The 14,225-nt window shown below is 38.3% G+C and overlaps 1 long non-coding RNA gene across 1 annotated transcript; it reads right to left on the bottom strand.

The window, feature by feature from the left end:
* Positions 1–730: 730 nt before the first annotated feature.
* On the bottom strand, positions 731–1,844 carry LOC110910082. Its single transcript, XR_002575839.2, has 2 exons — positions 1,402–1,844; positions 731–1,026 (listed from the first exon to the last, which is right to left on the bottom strand). It is a non-coding gene; the product is annotated as an uncharacterized LOC110910082 (long non-coding RNA).
* Positions 1,845–14,225: the final 12,381 nt, after the last annotated feature.

The following is a 14,225-nucleotide window of genomic DNA, read 5'->3' as shown; positions in this document are numbered from 1 at the left end:
AATATCATTGCTAAAGTGTCTTTTTAAATCGATATATCCTTCTTTTTCAGTTATCTTTTTTTACATTCTAGACACCAATGTAAAATGAAAAAAAGAAAGCCATAACTTGCTTCTCAAGCTCCTTTAAGTCTTTTCTTTGCACATTGACAACTGTATAAGAGATATCATAAGCTTCACCAATAGAGTGATTAATGAAGACTATATAAACCAATCAACTACCCACTTGAATTGGTTATCCCAATTAAACACTCACATCAATTTTGACTTTGAAGCCAAAAAGTCAAATTCAAAAGAACTTCATGCGGTGACAGTGAAATTGATCCAGCACAAAAGCCAATTTTCATCATATTAATGTATACACGATGAACATAATAATAAACATAAAATAAAATTCGGGTGACAAGATTTATGTAACACTGTAAACATAATAACAATTAGTGCATATCCTTGGCCAACAAATAAGCAATTGATGTTGAGTGCCCGTCATGAGGAAGTCAAGAACTCGGTTTATTTTCTCCCTGGAGAGAGTTTATATATATGATTATATGACAACACCAAAAAAGTTGCATGACAATACAAAATAAAACAGAGCCAGTGATAAAAATAGTGAATCATGGTCAACACAAGTAACAAATTGGGAGGCTAGATAACACATCAAAACATTATTTTTTCTGCTATGGGTCATAACAGGGCTGGTCATTTTTCGGCGAAAAATTTAAACCTTTTCAAGTAATTAAATGTGCCAAACCCGATTACTTATATTATTTCAGTACACTTTGGAAACTTACAACCAAGACTCCTTTTGACCTAACTCTTTTAAATCGCCATTTGACCCGTTCGAGATGAAACATAACCCAAATCCACCTCTTTACAAGTAAATTGATCATCTATACATACAAGTGAGAAAAGCTCAAAAAATAATTTAGTCGTAATAGAGCACCTTCTTGTTGATGTCCAAACCCCTACGCTATGTCTCTCAAAGCAAAATTTCATTACCAACTTTTCCTTCGTCACAAGCTCCATGACCTGCAAGAAAAACAAATTTATATTTCAATCTCAAGTTGGTAAATATAAAATATAAGTAAAGTTGTTCAGGAATCATGACTTTTAATCTAGTGAAGACATTGAAGTTCTAGAAGGTTCATCTATAGTACATGTTGACTGGTCTGACCATGTTCTAAAGATGGAATATAAAAGTTAGTGTTACAAGATTTGTAAGGGTAGCATATGTATATTCTTATAGTTGCAGAGCATGAGCCATGAGGGGTCATGAAAATACCTTTTTTCACCATGAAGTGCATTGGCAAGAAATTAAATATGTGTCGAATCACAAAAAATACAACAATAAATAAATTCAGGGATCGATGTCAAATTATTAAGAAGATGAAAACATGGGCTTACAATGTTTGTCGCGTTTGTTCCCTTTTATCTACATCAATTAAGCGTTCATAACAATCACCTATGAAATCATAAAAAAATATATAATTTGTTTTTCCAGTTAACTATAAATCTGAAGACTATCAGCACCAATGAAGCTCGTTCTTCCTGGCACCAATGAAGCTCGTTTCGACCAGTACCGTTTCGACGCGTACCGTTTCGGATCGAACCGTTTCGATGCGAACCGTTTCGACCCGAAATCATACTGAAATAAAGCATCACTACCTGCGTTTCGCAACCGAGTTTCAAGCAGGTTATTCATAGTAATTGTGTCAACAGTACCACATACCTTCAGTGGGTCGAAGGACAATACGTGTTACGTAGGTGTAAGTGTATTAAAGTTACTCCAAATTAAACATGCATACATAGAAAGGTTATGTTTGTGGGGGCAACATTAAGCAACTGACCTGTAACCAAAGTCTTCGTAATTGCATACTGAATCATACGTTTTGTTGGTCCACTTGTACCGTTTCGACCCGTACCGTTTCGAAGAAACAATGTCAATGAGTATGAAATAAATATTTTGATACACAATGCTTATAAATTACTAAAGAAACAATCTTTACCTTTGAATGACAGTAGCTGACCCGATATACAAGTTGTTGGAAGAAAAATCTAGCCTGTTAGATATCACTTAAAAGTTTTAGTTTTTCATGGTTTCATTTGTACAATAGAGAAAGCGATGGTGTGTGTGAACCTCATTTTCACTAAATCTGCCAGCATTGAAAATCTGGACAAAGAGTTCACCACGTGCTGCATATTCCATCACTATGTTCAGAACTCAGATGTGTTGGGGTTAAGAAAACCCGCACATGATTATTTTTCTTATTACGGGTTGAATCTGAAGCGGACCCGAAACTTGACCCAAACCCGGAACTATGCCAGACACATGAAGACAAACACAACATGATTTTTCATGGGTTGACACGAAGACTACCTATTTAAAACGATTCTTATTTTAATTTATCTAAATTTAATAATTTATTAATACTTAAGATTTATAAGTTCACCATGACCATAAAAACTTAGAAAAATGTTTCTCTTTTTTAATTGTGAGCTTTCAAAAGCTAGAGAGCTCACCTTTGGTCGGTATCTACAATTTCTAGTTTCTGTACAATATCGTGGAAATGGGTAACAACCATAATTAATGTCATTCTTGCAGTACCTACAAATGTATAAACGTTATCATTTCAACCATAAGTTGCTTGAAGCCTTGAATAAAGTTATACATGCAAAATAGAATAATTGCCAATATTTTAAAGAGCTGACCACCAAATGAATCGTTTTGCAGCCTCGTTAACTAAGCCTTGCAATGGCCATTATAACCATATAGGATGAAATACCAAACACCTGTATTAAATATATACAAGTTAGGTCACAACAGAGAATATTTTTTTATCAAAATATTCATCTATATAGGATGTATCAACATATGAATTTAAACAAATATATGAAGATGAAGTACCAGCATGATAGAGCAAAATCTGTTGGAAATATTAAAGAGGTAAACATGCAAGTTGGTATGTTTCCTCCATCCCACATTGGTGGAGGGAGTGAACTTTGAGTGGTTTATAAGGGATTGTTCCTTATGGGCCTCCAAAGTGTTAAATGGGTTGAGAAGTGGATGAAGCCCACACGCGCGCCGAGCCGTGCCGGGCCGCGAGCTCGCGAATGGTCGCGTTTGAGGCGCACGTACGCATCGTCGCTAGGAGCTGAGGAGCTTTTATTTTTAGCTAAGGTCTGGTCAGGTGGGTCAGATCTGGAGATCGAATCAGATAGGGAGATAGAGATGAGTTCGAAACCAGTGGGGGTTATCTCATTATCTCTAGTGAACCGAATTCGTATGAGATATATATCCAGTTTCATGAATTCGTTTGGGATATTTATCCAGCAACTGAATTCGAATTGGTTATGGATTGGTATATCACTCCCTATTTTTCTCATTCTCTGGTATAACCAAACCTATAAATAAAAGCTTCCTGCTACCTATTCTAGATACCAATTTTCGCAGCTCTCTCTCTCTCTATTGTGTGTTCCTGTTTTCGTTCCAACTTCTGCGTTTTCTGGTTTCCATTGTTGTTGGAATACCAGATCAGTTCTGCATTAAATCCTGGGAGTTTACGCTGCAGCTCACAGCAATACGAGCGCGTAAAATCCTTTAAGGACAGGAATCATCCGTGCAGTTCAAGGCTTTCGTTCAAGGATCTTCGTTCTCACTCGCCAGGTTGGTTTTAATTTACGTGTTCTTTAAATTCGTCCGACAACGGGACAGTCTCCTTCTACCTTTCTTTAATCAGTTTGCTCAAGTTGGAACAAACTGGTTTGGCTGATAACTCGGTAATTAATAAAGTAATATTAATTTATTGTTGATTAATTTATATTCAACAATCTTAAAGGATTTTATTTTTTGTGTTTTAATCAACAGAACAAATGGACTCTGAACTACCAACAGCCAATCTGAGATTCATGAATCAAGAGTTTGTCAAGTTGGACAGATTCGATGGTCAGAACTATACCCGCTGGGCGGACAAGGTTAAGTTCATGCTAGTTGTGCTGAAACTTTACTATATCCTTGACCCTGTGTAACACCCCAAAATCCGAATGTTTATAATCGTTAAACGTTCTCGTATGGTACATCAAGAAATGAATGACTAGGTTATTTAACCAAGTTAACCAAATTGGCAAAAACAATTAAAGGAATGAAAGTTATGCCCATTTATAATTAATGACAACTTGAGGGGCTAAAGTGGGTTAAATTGAAAGTTGAATTAATAAAAAAAAAATGTCACTCGCAAACACACACACACGATCGTGTGTTCTAGAGAGAGCAGGAGCTCTCATGAAGCCAAAACCCTAACTTCATCTAATCCATCAAATTGGAAGGGTAAACGAAGCTCAAATTCAGAACCGAACACGAATTTGTGATCACCTATACGAGGGGATCATAAGGTATGTCTTAAATTCTAGTTTGGTGATTATCCACGAAGTGGGTTATGTTGTAAATCGGGAATTGGAATGAAATTAAGCATGAGGATATGTTAGAATCATAATATAGAACATGGGTTATGCATTATTTAGGTTAATTTGATGTTTAAAGGTGAAACCCATTAGTTATGGTGAGAATGATGAGTTGAATCATCATCCTTGTCTACTTCTTGTTGCATGTTGATTGTACTATGTGGGTATGATGAATTCTTGTTAAATGAATTGAAAGAAATATGGTGTTGATATCCTTGATGTTATGTATGAATGATAAATACTAATTAGTAAGAGGATTGGATGAACTGTGTATGAGATTAGAAGAATATGCATAAATTAGTTGTACATTGTGCATTAAAAAGTGTACGCACACCAACTGTTTGATGAAATGCCTAGTATAAGCTAGCATGTGAAATTAAACGTTAAATAATGGATGAACATGTGTAGAGTTTGATAATAACATGATTGATGATAATTAAACATGAGAAGATACATTGAAGAAGGATTTAGTAAGATGGGATAGTTGATGGTATGATTTGGGTTGAATTATGCATTAGGAGTTGCATTCTATGCTTGAATGATGAGGTGCATATCATGTGTTGGACTAGTGACTAAATGGTGATTTTGGATATGGATATGCACTAAATGGTTAGTTTGTGGACTTACTAGTAAAGAACAATGTCGAGATTATGTCAAGTTCTAGCTTTGAATATGGTTATCAACTATAGAATCATGAATATGTTAGTATGTGTTGAATTGACGATACGTGTGCATATATGTAATTTGTTGATCATGTACTTATGTATGTGTGTGTGTCCTACACCATGATTATGAAATGTAAATGGTATCATTGGTATGGTCGACTAGGTTTAGATGAGTATATGATCATACGATAAAAGTATGTAAGTAAGATGGTTGACTTTCTGAAAGTCAACAATGTATGAATAGCACGACTAGGTTTTGGATGCACTTACAAGGGTAGAGAGATCACGGGATACAAGTTAGATTATTTAATGTGCTATACATGATGGTGAATGAAATTAGCATGGATTAGAATAAGTAAAATTGCTAATGCGAGTCTTATGCATGCTAATAGTTATTTAACGAAAGTCAAGCAACCGTTTGGGTTGTAATTGAGTGCTAGTGTTGATGAATATATGTAATAACAATGTTTTGAATATGATGGCATGAATGGGTAGGAGTTTTCACTAGCATGGACCAAAGAATGGAAGACTAACGGGTCAAGCGGAGGCGAGGAAGCAATCATGAACACTAACGCTTAAGGTAAGTGACTCCCGACTCACTTCGTAGTATACATAAGAATTTTATTGTTTTTGAAGGAGGGAAAATTATGTATGATATACAATAAATGAAGGTATTAAGATAAGTAATGATCTAGATAGTCGAAGATAGTTTGTGGGACCAAACGGGTCGAATAAATAAGTATGAGTGAGGAATTGGTAATAAAATGTGTAATGATTAAGGACCCCGGGCAAGGGTTCTTAGGCTAATACGTAAGGAATTGTTTTACGGATGTTTAGGAACAAGTTTCAAGTGAAACGGATGTAAAACGAGCAAGTTATGCGAATTTTAGTGTGAAAATGGGGTGCTGATCTGGGCACCACCGTAGCTTACGGTGCCACCGTAAGCTACGGTGGGAGCTGGAACCTTATTTCTGCCGTAAGGCAGTTTAAAGCTTCCGCAGGGTTTTGGGGGCCACCGTAAGCTACGGTAGCCACCGTAGCTTACGGTGGAGGGCTGATGCATATGTGTAGTTTATGAAGTTCCTTGTTTTTCCTTCGATTTCGGACCCCGAGAACTCATTCTAAGCCTCGTTAAGCATTTATAATGTTCCTCAACCCTACCAAACGGTTATGTAAGTTACGGGTGAGTATGGAACTCCTTCTTAAGACCCGAAACATACCCAAATGACACTTAAATTGCGTTTATGATGGGAGAGTAAGGTAGGGATGTGGGAGCGAGTATGCGGGGTAATGAACTAAGTATTGGATATGCATGTAAAGATTTAACTTTATTCCAATACGTTTAACAAATAAATAACCAGGAATAAGAGTGAGTATGAATACGAAGGTTTGTATTTATGATACGGCATTAATTCATGGGGAATTAGGTAAGTGGTATGTACGAGTTAATAGGTATGGATGAATGTATTTATTTATTTATGTAAGCATATGTACGTGTGAGTGAGGGTATACACATGAGTAGTTATGATTCGTTTTATGTATGCATGCAAGTATGTATGTACATCTGTATGCCAGTAGGTAAGTTCGTATGCCCGTATGTCTTCAATACGATTGAGTATTGACGTTAATGACAGTGTATCTTGAGAATGTAGAATAATGCAGGTAGAATGTTGAAGTCTCACAAGGGAGTGGATACTCAGACGGAAATGCCTAAATGCAAAGGATTACGGAATGGAAAGTGAAAGTGTATGAATATTGTTATATTCATAATGTGTACTAACGTTTGAAATTCGTATGGTAAGTGTAGGTTGTACGAGTCCCGAAGGATTACCGAGGCATGGAGATAGAAGACTGAGTCATAAGTTAGATTGTACGGGAATGCTTGGATAGCTAATTTAGTAAACATAGTTTATGTTTTTATTTTGTAAATGGGTTCGATTGTTGTATTCATTGTAAATGTGTCACCTTAAGAATGAACTTCAAGTATGTTAAGACATTCATAATGAAAGAAATTTTATGGTACGTATTTTCCGCTGCGTCTTTTCAGTTAAAGCCTGTTAGGGTGTTTCATCCTGACTTGCCTGCAATCCCTGATGACCCTCCTGGTGAAGCAGGAGAGCTCCCAAATGAAGATTTGGCAAGGCAAAGACTTATCCGTAAGGAAGCTGAAGATCTCTGGGTCACATCAAAAATTCCCTTTCGGATCGTCTCTATGACTTGTACGCGCCGATAAAAAGTGCTAGAGAATTGTGGAAAGCTTTGGAAGATAAGTACAAGGCTCATGAAGAAGGTATTAACAAATACCTTATTGCCAAGTACTTAGACTTCCAAATGGTCGATGACAAGTCAATCCTGGAGCAGGTGCACGAACTCCAAGTTCTTGTTAACAAACTGACTGCACTTTCTATTCCGCTGCCAGAAATATTTCAAGTAGGGGTCATTATTGCAAAATTGCCTCCTAATTGGAAAGATTTCTCAAAGAGTATGATGCACAAGTCTGAGGACTACTCTTTGGATGAACTGTTGAAGCACCTTCGAATTGAGGAGGAAACGCGCAACAGGGACAAAAGAGGTAAAGTCGGATCGAGTGTGAATCATGTTGCTGGAGGATCTGGTCAAAAGGGAAAGGGGGCATCATCAAAGAATAAGAAGTTTACAGCACCAAAGAAAAAAGAATTCAAGAAGTCACAACACACTAACAACCATCAACCAAAGAGGTCTGGTAAATGTCATGTTTGTGGAGAAATAGGGCATTATGCACGAGAGTGCTCTCAGAGGAAATCTGGATCTACGGTTGGTTCTACAAGTGCTATTGATGTTGAGAAAGTCACCAATCTAGTGGCCAGTGTGGGTCTTGGTGAAGTTAATATGCTTTCTCAATATACACGCATTGTGGCATGTAGAGGATGGTTCTTGGATTCTGGAGCCACTGTTCATGTTTGTGGAAATCGTGGCTCGTTTCTTACTTATGCTCCTGTTCCTCAAGGAACAGTGGTGGTATGTGCTGATGGACATCGTGTAGAAGTACATGGTAAAGGCACGGTGCGACTAAACTTTAGAGATGGTCAAGTGGTTACCCTTCAGGACGTGTTGCATGTTCCTGGTATCACCAAGGGTCTGGTTTCTGCTGATAAATTCGATCGGAATGGTTACAAGCTGGTTATCAAGAATCTCCGTGTGAAGTTTTCTCTAAATGACATCTATGTGGGTCAAGAAAAGAACACGGGTGGAATGTATCGTATTGACTTAGCTGAAGATGGGATTGATGAAGAAGAAGATTCGGATGAAGGGGGCGTTTCAGTGATTGATGGGTTTGGGAATGAAAGTGATAGTGATAGTGGTGGTAGTGTTAGTTCTAGTATTGGTGAATGTAATGCAATTGGTTTTGATTTGAATGAAATTATGTCTTCTGATTATATCGCTTGTTCAATTTCTTTATGGCATAAACGTTTAGCTCATACAAATATTAAAAACATTGAAAAAATGCAAACTAAAGGTTTATTAAAATTAAAAGATAAAGACTTTGAAAAATGCAAAACTTGTGTTAAATCAAAATTCACAAAGAAACCTTTTCCAAGTGTTCATAAACGCAATACATCACTACTAGAACTAATTCATTCAGATATTTGTGAACTGAATGGAGTTCTTACTCGTGGGGGTAAGAGATACTTTATCACTTTGTGCGATGACTCGAGCTGATACTTATATGTTTATTTGTTGCATTCAAAAGACGAAGCTTTTGAGGCATTCAAAATATATAAGGCTGAGGTTGAAAAACAAAAGGAGAAACGCATTAAAATTCTTCGCTCGGACAGAGGCGGAGAATACTTTAACCGAAAGTTTGATGCATTCTGCGAAGAAGAAGGCATCATACATGAGAGAACTGCACCATATACTCCCCAATAAAATGGTTTGGCTGAGAGAAAGAACCGAACCTTGGTAGAGATGGCTAACTGTATGTTAAACCAATCGGGTCTACCTCGTAATATGTGGGGGGAAGCTGTGTTAACCGCATGTTATGTTCATAATCGGATCACTAGTCGTGTGATACCTACAAGTCCATATGAGTTATGGAAAGGAAGAAAACCAAACCTAGAGCATTTGAGGGTTTGGGGTTGTCTTGCTTACTATCGCGTACCTGATCCAAAGACACTCAAACTGGGAGAACGAGCTTTCAAGAGTGTATTCATTGGATATGCTTCGCATAGTAAATCTTACCGATTGTTGGATGACGAATCAGGTATAGTTGTAGAATCCAGAGATGTGGAATTCTTTGAGAACAAGTTTTCTAGAGATGATGAAAACTCAAATGGCACCACAACTTCTAGTACTTCTGAGAAAAAGGGTTCAACCCTCACCAATAGTTGAAGAACCAAGGAAAAGTACTAGAGTTAGAAAAGAGAAAAGTTATGGAGATGATTTCTTTTCTTACCTGGTTGAAGGAACTCAAAAGAAAGTGACGAGAGAGGTCATTTTTGCTGTAAATTTGGATGATGATCCTAAAACTTTCAACGAGGCAATGTCATCAAGAGATGCTCCTTTGTGGAAGGAGGCAGTCAATGATGAAATGGATTCCATTATGGGAAATGGAACTTGGGAGTTAGCTGATCTACCAAAGGGAAAGAAACCTATTGGATCCAAATGGATTTTCAAAAGGAAGTATCATCCAGATGGATCCATCTCTGCCTATAAAGCGAGATTAGTCGCTAAAGGGTATAGGCAGAGAGAAGGGATCGACTATTTTGATACCTATGCACCTGTGGCTAGAATAAGTTCTATTAGAACTCTGATAGCGGTGTCTGCTTTGAAAGGGCTTTACATCCATCAAATGGATGTAAAGACAGCATTTCTAAATGGGTATCTAAATGAGGAGATTTATTTGGAGCAACCAGAAGGGTTTGTCATGCCTGGACAAGAGAACAAAGTGTGTAGACTTATTAAATCTCTGTATGGTTTGAAGCAAGCTCCTAAACAGTGGCATGAGAGATTTGATACCACTGTGACTGCTTTCGGGTTTCGACACAACAGTGCTGACAGATGTATTTATACTAAATGCGAACCCGGTTATACAGTCGTGATTTGTCTCTATGTTGATGATATGTTGATCATTAGCACTCACCTTGAAGGTATTTCTGAAACTAAGAAATATTTGTTCTCGAACTTTAAGATGAAAGATCTAGGAGAAGTTGATACCATTCTTGGGATCAAGGTGAAAAGAACTGGAAGTCAGATTTCTCTTAGTCAATCTCATTACATAGAGAAAATTCTGACTAAGTTTCAACACTTAAATATTAAAGAGTTTAATACTCCGTTTGATCCAAGTGTGAAACTTAATGTGAACTCTGGAAGAGCAGTGGCTCAACTGGAGTATGCGAGTGCTATTGAAAGTATGATGTATGCAATGCATTGCACTCGTCCTGATATTGCTTTTGTTGTAAGCAAACTGAGTCAGTATACTGTTAATCCAAGGACAGAACACTGGAAGGCAGTGGGTAGAGTACTTGGATACCTGAAAAGGACCAGTAACTTAGAACTGACATACACGTCTTCTTCCAGAATACTTGAAGGTTATTCTGATGCAAGCTGGATTGATCGCACCAATGATTCAAAATCTACAAGTGGGTGGATTTTCACTCTAGCTGGAGGAGCAGTTTCTTGGGCGAGCAAGAAACAAACGTGTATCGCCCACTCAACTATGGAAGCTGAGCTCATAGCGCTAGCTGCGGCTGGTAAGGAAGCAGAGTGGATTAGAGATCTACTTACTGACATCCGTCTGTGGGATGTTCCAATGCCGTCTATTCCTATGTATTGTGATAGTGAGGCCACACTATCTAAAGTATACAACGCAGTGTATAATGGGAGATCAAGACACATAGGTCTTCGGCACAATTATGTGAGACAACTGCTTGAAAGTGGTACCATCAAGGTTGTCTATGTCAAGACAAGTAAGAACTTGGCAGATCCGTTTACTAAACCTCTAACGAGAGATTTGGTTGTGAATACCGCGAGAGACATTATAACAACCCTCGGTAAAACCGACATCCTCATAATAATTCTGATACCCTAATATATCTTTAAATATATCCATGTGTCTTTATATGTACCCCGTATGTGAAAACCGAGCCCTCGAAATAGACTATACAATATAAAATAAATAAAAACAATAAAAGTTAAGTTGAGGCGGGCCGCATGGACCTCACCTCAAACTTAACGCGGGCCGCGCGAGTGGGTAACCAGACCTCGCCAAAACCTTAAGCTCAAGCGGGCCGCGTACATGTTCGGTTAAGTCGAAGCGGGCCGCGAGTGTCCGGATTTGTGGCATGACCCGGTGATGACACGTGTCCAACTCGTGTCGAAGCTATACGCTGACCGGACCAAGCTACGCGTTGACCGCCTGTTGACGCGGGCCGCGTAGACTTGGCCCAAACTTCACGCGGGCCGCGTGGAAACTCGATTTCAGCCCTATAAAAGGAGGCAACGGGCCTTCAGTCAGTTTCGCTCAATTCTTTTTCTTTCTCTCTAGCTTTTAAATAGCGGGCGTTATACCCGAGTTCAATATCCCCTAAAATAGCGAGGTTCTGCTACGATGTAAGTATTATAACCCCTGGAGACGTATTAGATACGCTGCCCGATTGATCTAGGGTTCCGTAACGGCTGTCGTGGTTCTGCCCGACGTAGTCGTTGGAATGCCGTCTCGGGGAGGGTATTACTAATGTTAAAATGGGTTATTATACTAACACACGTGCATTTGTGTAATTTATAGATTATCTCCAGGAAACCCTTACGAAAACCTAAAATAGCAATGTGAGTGATCCTTCTTTTTATGAACTCATTTTTGTGAGTTGATCCATTTTTTGTTAACTGTTTTTACAAAACCTTAAATTTTCATGCGAATAACAGTTATTGAGTATTTGTAAGAATACAATTACAGTCGGTAAATTTGGGGTTTTGTATACAAAATTTGTTACCACCTGGTAAAGGAGTAACATGACCATAAGTCGGAACGACATTACCGTGTGGTGGTAATTGATATAACTTGGAAACAAATGTAATTGCGGATGCGCCCTCAATACTGTTCACTGTGAATTTTTATTTAAACTTGATTAAACTGGGATTCACTCACCAGTATTTCCCACTGACAAAATGTTTTTAAAACGCGTTTCAGGTAACAAAATGTGAAAGCCAAATAGAAGCCAGCTGGACAGCACTGAAGGCTTGGAAAAGTGGCAATAAAGTTACCTAAGAATAAAATGGATGTTTTTATTCAAATAAATAGGATGTATTCCTATGAAACGTGTGTATTGAAAACTTGGGTTTTTACCCATATGTTTAATGTTATAAACATGGTGGTTTACTCTGATTAAAATATTTCCTAACTACGATCCTGATGAAAATTTCCGCTGCCAAATTGAATAAATAAATGTGATACCACCGAAACTGGCTCACGGCCGCCCGTTCCCGGGAGATAGGGATCGGGGGCTGTGACAGAAGGTGGTATCAGAGCTATGCCACTGTTTCAGCCACAGAAGTGTTCTGCTGACATCAAAATTCAAAGTGTTAGGAAATAAATTATGGAAATACGTGTATAATTGTATTTCTTGCTCTGTGTTATCTGACTATTTGTTAGTTTACAGTATGAGTGACCAAGGACCTTCTGACGCCTATCGTCAACTGTCTGGTTCGCCTAGGAGCGAAGGCACCTCCTCTTCTCAGCCTGCCCTCTCAGGGTATTCTGCTGACACAGAAGAAGGAATCTTTGTGTTTAAGGCTCAGTCTGAAGAGCCATTTCCTCAGAAAAAGAGGGGATGGTTCAGTAGGGGAGCGCACGAGCGTAGGAAAAGAATGAAAAAGTTGCAGGAACAGCGAGTGTTAGCCGCAGCAAAAAGAGAAACTGATGCTTATAATCAGGATATGCTCAATAGGGGTATCGCTAATATCCATATTTTAGCAACCACTGCTGCCGACCCAAACCTGGAACAAATGCTAGCACCCCAACCACAAAATCCTGATCAACCCATGGAAATAGAAAACCAGATAGAAATGCCTGATTTCAACCCGGAGGAAATACCTAGGGTACCTGCACCTGATCCTCTAGACCCAAACAACTACGACCCCTGGTGGGACGATGTTAGGGACTATGTGCAACAAAACCCAATACAGGAAAATGTGCCAATGCCCAACTTAGGAGCTTATCCAGGGTTAGATCCTCAAGATCCCTACAACATTAGTGATGCATATGTTAGGGAAATTTTAGAGAATCCATACCCGTACCAAGCCCCTATGCCTCCGTATCAGGAACCCATACCTCAGTTTCCAAACCCAATCCTAGAACCTGCACCCCCAATGAGTGCAGAAAATGTCCAGGAACTTAGGACTTTTGGGGAGGAAATTTTAGAAAGCAGTGATCGTATGCGACAGGTGGGAGAACGCCTCGTATGGAAATACGATGAGCGTAATATGGATTTTTGGATGAATCCATATCAGTGAAGGTGATGGTAGAAACAGTAATAATAATAATAATAAAATAATATATGTGTGTATGTGTTAGAAAAAAAAAAAAAAACTACGGATGCATACTATTAGTATTGTAGCTTTACATTTCAGTCGGTACTGTAATTTTTATTTCTGTACTGGTGTGTATTGATGCATACTATATAAATAGAGTAAAAGTCGCAATGCTCGACGTTTTTGGTTAAACGTGCGTGTTATGTGATTGGATATATTCAAATATTAATTGTGATATTAATATTTGGTAAATGTTTAAAATTCAGATGGCCGACGCGGGAAATCAAGAAAATCTGAATAACGATAACCAGAGTAACATTAACGTGGTTAATGAGAATTCGGACAATAATAACAACGGAAACCAAATGGATAATAGTGCCGTTCAGCATATTGTGGCACAGGGAATTATAGATGCGATGCCATTTATTATTCAAACAGTTCAGGAAGCGAATAATAAAAGTAAGCATAGCAGTAAGCGACCAACTGAACCAGAAAACAGCGTAAACAATGGACCCATACTTCAAGCGCCCGTTCCCAAAAGAAGAAGAACCATGCCACATGGTTGTTCTTACAAGGAATTTTGGTCCTGCAAACCAATAG

This window comes from Helianthus annuus, chromosome 9 (genome assembly GCF_002127325.2).
Source record: "Helianthus annuus cultivar XRQ/B chromosome 9, HanXRQr2.0-SUNRISE, whole genome shotgun sequence".
Classification (NCBI taxonomy): Eukaryota; Viridiplantae; Streptophyta; class Magnoliopsida; order Asterales; family Asteraceae; genus Helianthus; species Helianthus annuus.
This window is presented reverse-complemented; position numbering and strand designations above follow the sequence as displayed.